This window comes from Chrysoperla carnea, unplaced genomic scaffold (assembly GCF_905475395.1).
Source record: "Chrysoperla carnea unplaced genomic scaffold, inChrCarn1.1, whole genome shotgun sequence".
In the NCBI taxonomy this organism is placed as follows: Eukaryota; Metazoa; Arthropoda; class Insecta; order Neuroptera; family Chrysopidae; genus Chrysoperla; species Chrysoperla carnea.
This window is the reverse complement of record NW_025408274.1, coordinates 9830-19658: the sequence shown is the minus strand read 5'-3', so window position 1 is coordinate 19658 and position 9829 is coordinate 9830.

The following is a 9829-nucleotide window of genomic DNA, read 5'->3' as shown; positions in this document are numbered from 1 at the left end:
CTATCGAAAAATGCCAAATTTAATCATTTTTGGCTTATTTATACTTAGTCCAGTCATAAAGGACCTCTCTGTATACATTTTGACTTACTTGGATCAAAATTTCAATGATTTGTATAGTCATGACATTTTAGTTGTAAAATCGAAAATTTTCAAAAAATGTTTTTCCTATCGAAAAACGTCAAATTTGATCATTTTTGGCTTATTTATAATTAGTCCAGTCATAAAGGACCTCTATGTATACATTTTGACTTACTTGGATCAAAATTTCAATGATTTGTATAGTCATGACTCGCATGTTGAAAAATCGAAAATTTTCAAAAAATGTTTTTTCTATCGAAAAATGTCAAATTTGATCACTTTTGGCTTATTTATACTTAGTCCAGTCATTAAGGACCTCTATGTATACATTTTGACTTACTTGGATCAAAATTTCAATGATTTGTATAGTCATGACTCTCATGTTGAAAAATCGAAAATTTTCAAAAAATGTTTTTTCTATCGAAAAATGTCAAATTTGATCATTTTTGGCTTATTTCTTCTTATTCCAGTCATAAAGGACCTCTATGTATACATTTTGACTTACTTGGATCAAAATTTCAATGATTTGTATAGTCATGACTCTCATGTTGAAAAATCGAAAATTTTCAAAAAATGTTTTTTCTATCGAAAAATGTCAAATTTGATCAATATTGGCTTATTTCTTCTTATTCCAGTCATAAAGGACCTCTGTGTATACATTTTGACTTACTTGGATCAAAATTTCAATGATTTGTATAGTCATGACTCGCATGTTGAAAAATCGAAAATTTTCAAAAAATGTTTTTTCTATCGAAAAATGTCAAATTTGATCACTTTTGGCTTATTTATACTTAGTCCAGTCATAAAGGACCTCTTTGTATACATTTTGACTTTCTTGGATCAAAATTTCAATGATTTGTATAGTCATGACTCTCATGTTGAAATATCGAAAATTTTCAAAAATGTTTTTTCTATCGAAAAATGTCAAATTGAATCATTTTTGGCTTATTTATACTTAGTCCAGTCGTAAAGGACCTCTGTGTATACATTTTGACTTACTTGGATCAAAATTTCAATGATTTGTATAGTCATGACTCTCATGTTGAAAAATCGAAAATTTTCAAAAAATGTTTTTTTCTATCGAAAAATGCCAAAGTTGATCATTTTTGGCTTATTTCTTCTTATTCCAGTCATAAAGGACCTCTATGTATACATTTTGACTTACTTGGATCAAAATTTCAATGATTTGTATAGTCATGACCCTCATGTTGAAAAATCGATAATTTTCAAAAAATGTTTTTTCTATCGAAAAATGCCAAATTTGATCATTTTTGGCTTATTTATACTTAGTACAGTCATAAAGGACTTCTATGTTTACATTTTGACTTACTTGGATCAAAATTTCAATGATTTGTATAGTCATGACATTTTAGTTGTAAATTCGGAAATTTTCAAAAATTGTTTTTTCTATCGAAAAATGCCAAATTTGATCATTTTTGGCTTATTTATACTTAGTCCAGTCATAATGGACCTCTTTGTATACATTTTGACTTACTTGGATCAAAATTTCAATGATTTGTATAGTCATGACTCTCATGTGGAAAAATCGAAAATTTTCAAAAAATGTTTTTTCTATCGAAAAATGTCAAATTTGATCATTTTTGGCTTATTTATACTTAGTCCAGTCATAAAGGACCTCTATGTATACATTTTGACTTACTTGGATCAAAATTTCAATGATTTGTATAGTCATGATTCTCATGTTGAAAATCGAAAATTTTCAAAAAATGTTTTTTCTATCGAAAAATGTCAAATTTGATCTTTTTTGGCGTATTTATACTTAGTCCATTCATAAAGGACCTCTATGTATACATTTTGACTTACCAGGATCAAAATTTCAATGATTTGTACAGTCATGATTCTCATGTTGAAAAATAGAAAATTTTCAAAAAATGTTTTTTTTTATCGAAAAATGTCAAATTTGATCATTTTTGGCTTATTAATACTTAGTCCAGTCATAAAGGACCTCTATGTATACATTTTGACTTACTTGGATCAAAATTTCAATGATTTGTATAGTTATGACATTCTAGTTGTAAAATCGGAAATTTTCAAAAAATGTTTTTTCTATCGAAAAATGTCAAATTTGATTATTTTTGGCTTATTTATACTTAGGCCCGTCATTAAGGACCTCTATGTATACATTTTGACTTACTTGGATCAAAATTTCAATGATTTGTATAGTCATGACATTCTAGTTGTAAAATCGGAAATTTTCAAAAAATGTTTTTTCTATTGAAAAATGTCAAATTTGATCATTTTTGGCTTATTTATACTTAGTCCAGTCATAAAGGACCTCTATGTATACATTTTGACTTACTTGGATCAAAATTTCAATGATTTGTATAGTCATGACTCTCATGTTGAAAAATCGAAAATTTTCAAAAAATGTTTTTTCTATCGAAAAATGTCAAATTTGATCATTTTTGGCTTATTTCTACGTAGTGCAGTCATAAAGGACCTCTATGTATACATTTTGACTTACTTGGATCAAAATTTCAATGATTTGTATAGTCATGACATTTTAGTTGTAAAATCGGAAATTTTCAAAAAATGTTTTTTCTATCGAAAAATGTCAAATTTGATCATTTTTGGCTTATTTATACTTAGTCCAGTCATAAAGGACCTCTATGTATACATTTTGACTTACTTGGATCAAAATTTCAATGATTTGTATAGTCATGACTCTCATGTTGAAAAATCGAAAATTTTCAAAAAATGTTTTTTCTATCGAAAAATGTCAAATTTGATCAGTTTTGGCTTATTTCTACGTAGTCCAGTCTTAAAGGACCTCTATGTATACATTTTGACTTACTTGGATCAAAATTTCAATGATTTGTATAGTCATGATTCTCATGTTGAAAAATCGAAAATTTTCAAAAAATGTTTTTTATATCGAAAAATGTCAAATTTGATCATTTTTGGCTTATTTATACTTAGTCCAGTCATAAAGGACCTCTATGTATACATTTTGACTTACTTGGATCAAAATTTCAATAATTTGTATAGTCATGACTCTCATGTTGAAAAATCGAAAATTTTCAAAAAATGTTTTTTCTATCGAAAAATGTCAAATTGGATCATTTTTGGCTTATTTCTACTTAGTCCAGTCATGATGGGCCTCTATGTATACATTTTGACTTACTTGGATCAAAATTTCAATGATTTGTATAGTCATGACTCTCATGTGGAAAAATCGAAAATTTTCAAAAAATGTTTTTTCTATCGAAAAATGTCAAATTTGATCATTTTTGGCTTATTTATACTTAGTCCAGTCATAAAGGACCTCTATGTATACATTTTGACTTACTTGGATCAAAATTTCAATGATTTGTATAGTCATGATTCTCATGTTGAAAATCGAAAATTTTCAAAAAATGTTTTTTCTATCGAAAAATGTCAAATTTGATCTTTTTTGGCGTATTTATACTTAGTCCATTCATAAAGGACCTCTATGTATACATTTTGACTTACCAGGATCAAAATTTCAATGATTTGTACAGTCATGATTCTCATGTTGAAAAATAGAAAATTTTCAAAAAATGTTTTTTTTTATCGAAAAATGTCAAATTTGATCATTTTTGGCTTATTAATACTTAGTCCAGTCATAAAGGACCTCTATGTATACATTTTGACTTACTTGGATCAAAATTTCAATGATTTGTATAGTTATGACATTCTAGTTGTAAAATCGGAAATTTTCAAAAAATGTTTTTTCTATCGAAAAATGTCAAATTTGATTATTTTTGGCTTATTTATACTTAGGCCCGTCATTAAGGACCTCTATGTATACATTTTGACTTACTTGGATCAAAATTTCAATGATTTGTATAGTCATGACTCTCATGTTGAAAAATCGAAAATTTTCAAAAAATGTTTTTTCTATCGAAAAATGTCAAATTTGATCATTTTTGGCTTATTTCTACGTAGTCCAGTCATAAAGGACCTCTAAGTATACATTTTGACTTACTTGGATCAAAATTTCAATGATTTGTATAGTCATGACATTCTAGTTGTAAAATCGGAAATTTTCAAAAAATGTTTTTTCTATCGAAAAATGTCAAATTTGATCATTTTTGGCTTATTTAAACTTAGTCCAGTCATAAAGGACCTCTATGTATACATTTTGACTTACTTGGATCAAAATTTCAATGATTTGTATAGTCATGACTCTCATGTTGAAAAATCGAAAATTTTCAAAAAATGTTTTTTCCATCGAAAAATGTCAAATTTGATCAGTTTTGGCTTATTTCTACGTAGTCCAGTCATAAAGGACCTCTATGTATACATTTTGACTTACTTGGATCAAAATTTCAATGATTTGTATAGTTATGACATTCTAGTTGTAAAATCGGAAATTTTCAAAAAATGTTTTTTCTATCGAAAAATGTCAAATTTGATTATTTTTGGCTTATTTATACTTAGTCCCGTCATTAAGGACCTCTATGTATACATTTTGACTTACTTGGATCAAAATTTCAATGATTTGTATAGTCATGACTCTCATGTTGAAAAATCGAAAATTTTCAAAAAATGTTTTTTCTATTGAAAAATGTCAAATTTGATCATTTTTGGCTTATTTATACTTAGTCCAGTCATAAAGGACCTCTATGTATACATTTTGACTTACTTGGATCAAAATTTCAATGATTTGTATAGTCATGACTCTCATGTTGAAAAATCGAAAATTTTCAAAAAATGTTTTTTCTATCGAAAAATGTCAAATTTGATCATTTTTGGCTTATTTCTACGTAGTGCAGTCATAAAGGACCTCTATGTATACATTTTGACTTACTTGGATCAAAATTTCAATGATTTGTATAGTCATGACATTTTAGTTGTAAAATCGGAAATTTTCAAAAAATGTTTTTTCTATCGAAAAATGTCAAATTTGATCATTTTTGGCTTATTTATACTTAGTCCAGTCATAAAGGACCTCTATGTATACATTTTGACTTACTTGGATCAAAATTTCAATGATTTGTATAGTCATGACTCTCATGTTGAAAAATCGAAAATTTTCAAAAAATGTTTTTTCTATCGAAAAATGTCAAATTTGATCAGTTTTGGCTTATTTCTACGTAGTCCAGTCATAAAGGACCTCTATGTATACATTTTGACTTACTTGGATCAAAATTTCAATGATTTGTATAGTCATGATTCTCATGTTGAAAAATCGAAAATTTTCAAAAAATGTTTTTTCTATCGAAAAATGTCAAATTTGATCATTTTTGGCTTATTTATACTTAGTCCAGTCATAAAGGACCTCTATGTATACATTTTGACTTACTTGGATCAAAATTTCAATAATTTGTATAGTCATGACTCTCATGTTGAAAAATCGAAAATTTTCAAAAAATGTTTTTTCTATCGAAAAATGTCAAATTGGATCATTTTTGGCTTATTTCTACTTAGTCCAGTCATGATGGGCCTCTATGTATACATTTTGACTTACTTGGATCAAAATTTCAATGATTTGTATAGTCATGACTCTCATGTGGAAAAATCGAAAATTTTCAAAAAATGTTTTTTCTATCGACAAATGTCAAATTTGATCATTTTTGGCTTATTTATACTTAGTCCAGTCATAAAGGACCTCTATGTATACATTTTGACTTACTTGGATCAAAATTTCAATGATTTGTATAGTCATGATTCTCATGTTGAAAATCGAAAATTTTCAAAAAATGTTTTTTCTATCGAAAAATGTCAAATTTGATCTTTTTTGGCGTATTTATACTTAGTCCATTCATAAAGGACCTCTATGTATACATTTTGACTTACCAGGATCAAAATTTCAATGATTTGTACAGTCATGATTCTCATGTTGAAAAATAGAAAATTTTCAAAAAATGTTTTTTTTTTATCGAAAAATGTCAAATTTGATCATTTTTGGCTTATTAATACTTAGTCCAGTCATAAAGGACCTCTATGTATACATTTTGACATACTTGGATCAAAATTTCAATGATTTGTATAGTTATGACATTCTAGTTGTAAAATCGGAAATTTTCAAAAAATGTTTTTTCTATCGAAAAATGTCAAATTTGATTATTTTTGGCTTATTTATACTTAGTCCCGTCATTAAGGACCTCTATGTATACATTTTGACTTACTTGGATCAAAATTTCAATGATTTGTATAGTCATGACATTCTAGTTGTAAAATCGGAAATTTTCAAAAAATGTTTTTTCTATTGAAAAATGTCAAATTTGATCATTTTTGGCTTATTTATACTTAGTCCAGTCATAAAGGACCTCTATGTATACATTTTGACTTACTTGGATCAAAATTTCAATGATTTGTATAGTCATGACTCTCATGTTGAAAAATCGAAAATTTTCAAAAAATGTTTTTTCTATCGAAAAATGTCAAATTTGATCATTTTTGGCTTATTTCTACGTAGTCCAGTCATAAAGGACCTCTAAGTATACATTTTGACTTACTTGGATCAAAATTTCAATGATTTGTATAGTCATGACATTCTAGTTGTAAAATCGGAAATTTTCAAAAAATGTTTTTTCTATCGAAAAATGTCAAATTTGATTATTTTTGGTTTATTTATACTTAGTCCCGCCATTAAGGACCTCTATGTATACATTTTGACTTACTTGATCAAAATTTCAATGATTTGTATAGTCATGACATTCTAGTTGTAAAATCGGAAATTTTCAAAAAATGTTTTTTCTATCGAAAAATGTCAAATTTGATCATTTTTGGCTTATTTATACTTAGTCCAGTCATAAAGGACCTCTATGTATACATTTTGACTTACTTGGATCAAAATTTCAATGATTTGTATAGTCATGACTCTCATGTTGAAAAATCGAAAATTTTCAAAAAATGTTTTTTCTATCGAAAAATGTCAAATTTGATCAGTTTTGGCTTATTTCTACGTAGTCCAGTCAAAAAGGACCTCTATGTATACATTTTGACTTACTTGGATCAAAATTTCAATGATTTGTACAGTCATGATTCTCATGTTGAAAAATCGAAAATTTTCAAAAAATGTTTTTTCTATCGAAAAATGTCAAATTTGATCATTTTTGGCTTATTTATACTTAGTCCAGTCATAAAAGACCTCTATGTATACATTTTGACTTACTTGGATCAAAATTTCAATGATTTGTATAGTCACGACATTCTAGTTGTAAAATCGAAAATTTTAAAAAAATGTTTTTTCAATCGAAAAATGTCAAATTTGATCATTTTTGGCTTATTTCTACTTAGTCCAGTCATAAAGGACCTATATGTATACATTTTGACTTGCTTGGATCAAAATTTCAATGATTTGTATAGTCATGACATTTTAGTTGTAAAATCGGAAATTTTCAAAAAATGTTTTTTCTATCGAAAAATGTCAAATTTGATTATTTTTGGCTTATTTATACTTAGTCCCGCCATTAATGACCTCTATGTATACATTTTGACTTACTTGGATCAAAATTTCAATGATTTGTATAGTCATGACTCTCATGTTGAAAAATCGAAAATTTTCAAAAAATGTTTTTTCTATCGAAAAATGTCAAATTTGATCATTTTTGGCTTATTTATACTTAGTCCAGTCATAAAGGACCTCTATGTATACATTTTGACTTACTTGGATCAAAATTTCAATGATTTGTATAGTCATGACTCTCATGTTGAAAAATCGAAAATTTTCAAAAAATGTTTTTTCTATCGAAAAATGTCAAATTTGATCATTTTTGGCTTATTTATACTTAGTCCAGTCATAAAGGACCTCTATGTATACATTTTGACTTACTTGGATCAAAATTTCAATGATTTGTATAGTCATGACTCTCATGTTGAAAAATCGAAAATTTTCAAAAAATGTTTTTTCTATCGAAAAATGTCAAATTTGATCATTTTTGGCTTATTTCTACGTAGTCCAGTCATAAAGGACCTCTATGTATACATTTCGACTTACTTGGATCAAAATTTCAATGATTTGTATAGTCATGATTCTCATGTTGAAAAATCGAAAATTTTCAAAAAATGTTTTTTCTATCGAAAAATGTCAAATTTGATCATTTTTGGCTTATTAATACTTAGTCCATTCATAAAGGACCTCTATGTATACATTTTGACTTACTAGGATCAAAATTTCAATGATTTGTATAGTCATGATTCTCATGTTGAAAAATCGAAAATTTTCAAAAAATGTTTTTTCTATCGAAAAATGTCAAATTTGATCATTTTTGGATTATTTCTACTTAGTGTAGTCATTAAGGACCTCTATGTATACATTTTGACTTACTTGGATCAAAATTTCAATGATTTGTATAGTCATGACATTCTAGTTGTAAAATCGGAAATTTTCAAAAAATGTTTTTTCTATCGAAAAATGTCAAATTTGATCATTTTTTTCTTATTTCTACGTAGTCCAGTCATAAAGGATCTCTATATTTACATTTTCACTTACTTGGATCAAAATTTCAATGATTTGTATAGTCATGACTCTCATGTTAAAAAATCGAAAATTTTCAAAAAATGTTTTTTCTATCGAAAAATGTCAAGTTTGATCATTTTTGGCTTATTTCTACTTAGTCCAGTCATAAAGGACCTATATGTAAACATTTTGACTTACTTGGATCCAAATTTCAATGATTTGTATAGTCATGACATTTTAGTTGTAAAATCGGAAATTTTCAAAAAATGTTTTTTCAATCGAAAAATGTCAAATTTGATTATTTTTGGCTTATTCATACTTAGTCCCGTCATTAAGGACCTCTATGTATACATTTTGACTTACTTGGATCAAAATTTCAATGATTTGTATAGTCATGACATTCTAGATGTAAAATCGGAAATTTTCAAAAAATGTTTTTTCTATCGAAAAATGTCAAATTTGATCTTTTTTGGCTTATTTATACTTAGTTCAGTCATAAAGGACCTCTATGTATACATTTTGACTTACTTGGATCAAAATTTCAATGATTTGTTTAGTCATGACTCTCATGTTGAAAAATCGAAAATTTTCAAAAAATGTTTTTTCTATCGAAAAATGTCAAATTTGATCATTTTTGGCTTATTTCTACGTAGTCCAGTCATAAAGGACCTCTATGTGTACATTTTGACTTACTTGGATCAAAATTTCAATGATTTGTATAGTCATGACATTCTAGTTGTAAAATCGGAAATTTTCAAAAAATGTTTTTTCTATCGAAAAATGTCAAATTTGATCATTTTTGGCTTATTTATACTTAGTCCAGTCATAAAGGACCTCTATGTATACATTTTGACTTACCAGGATCAAAATTTCAATGATTTGTACAGTCATGATTCTCATGTTGAAAAATAGAAAATTTTCAAAAAATGTTTTTTTTTATCGAAAAATGTCAAATTTGATCATTTTTGGCTTATTAATACTTAGTCCAGTCATAAAGGACCTCTATGTATACATTTTGACTTACTTGGATCAAAATTTCAATGATTTGTATAGTTATGACATTCTAGTTGTAAAATCGGAAATTTTCAAAAAATGTTTTTTCTATCGAAAAATGTCAAATTTGATTATTTTTGGCTTATTTATACTTAGTCCCGTCATTAAGGACCTCTATGTATACATTTTGAATTACTTGGATCAAAATTTCAATGATTTGTATAGTCATGACATTCTAGTTGTAAAATCGGAAATTTTCAAAAAATGTTTTTTCTATCGAAAAATGTCAAATTTGATCATTTTTGGCTTATTTCTACGTAGTCCAGTCATAAAGGACCTCTATGTTTACATTTTCACTTACTTGGA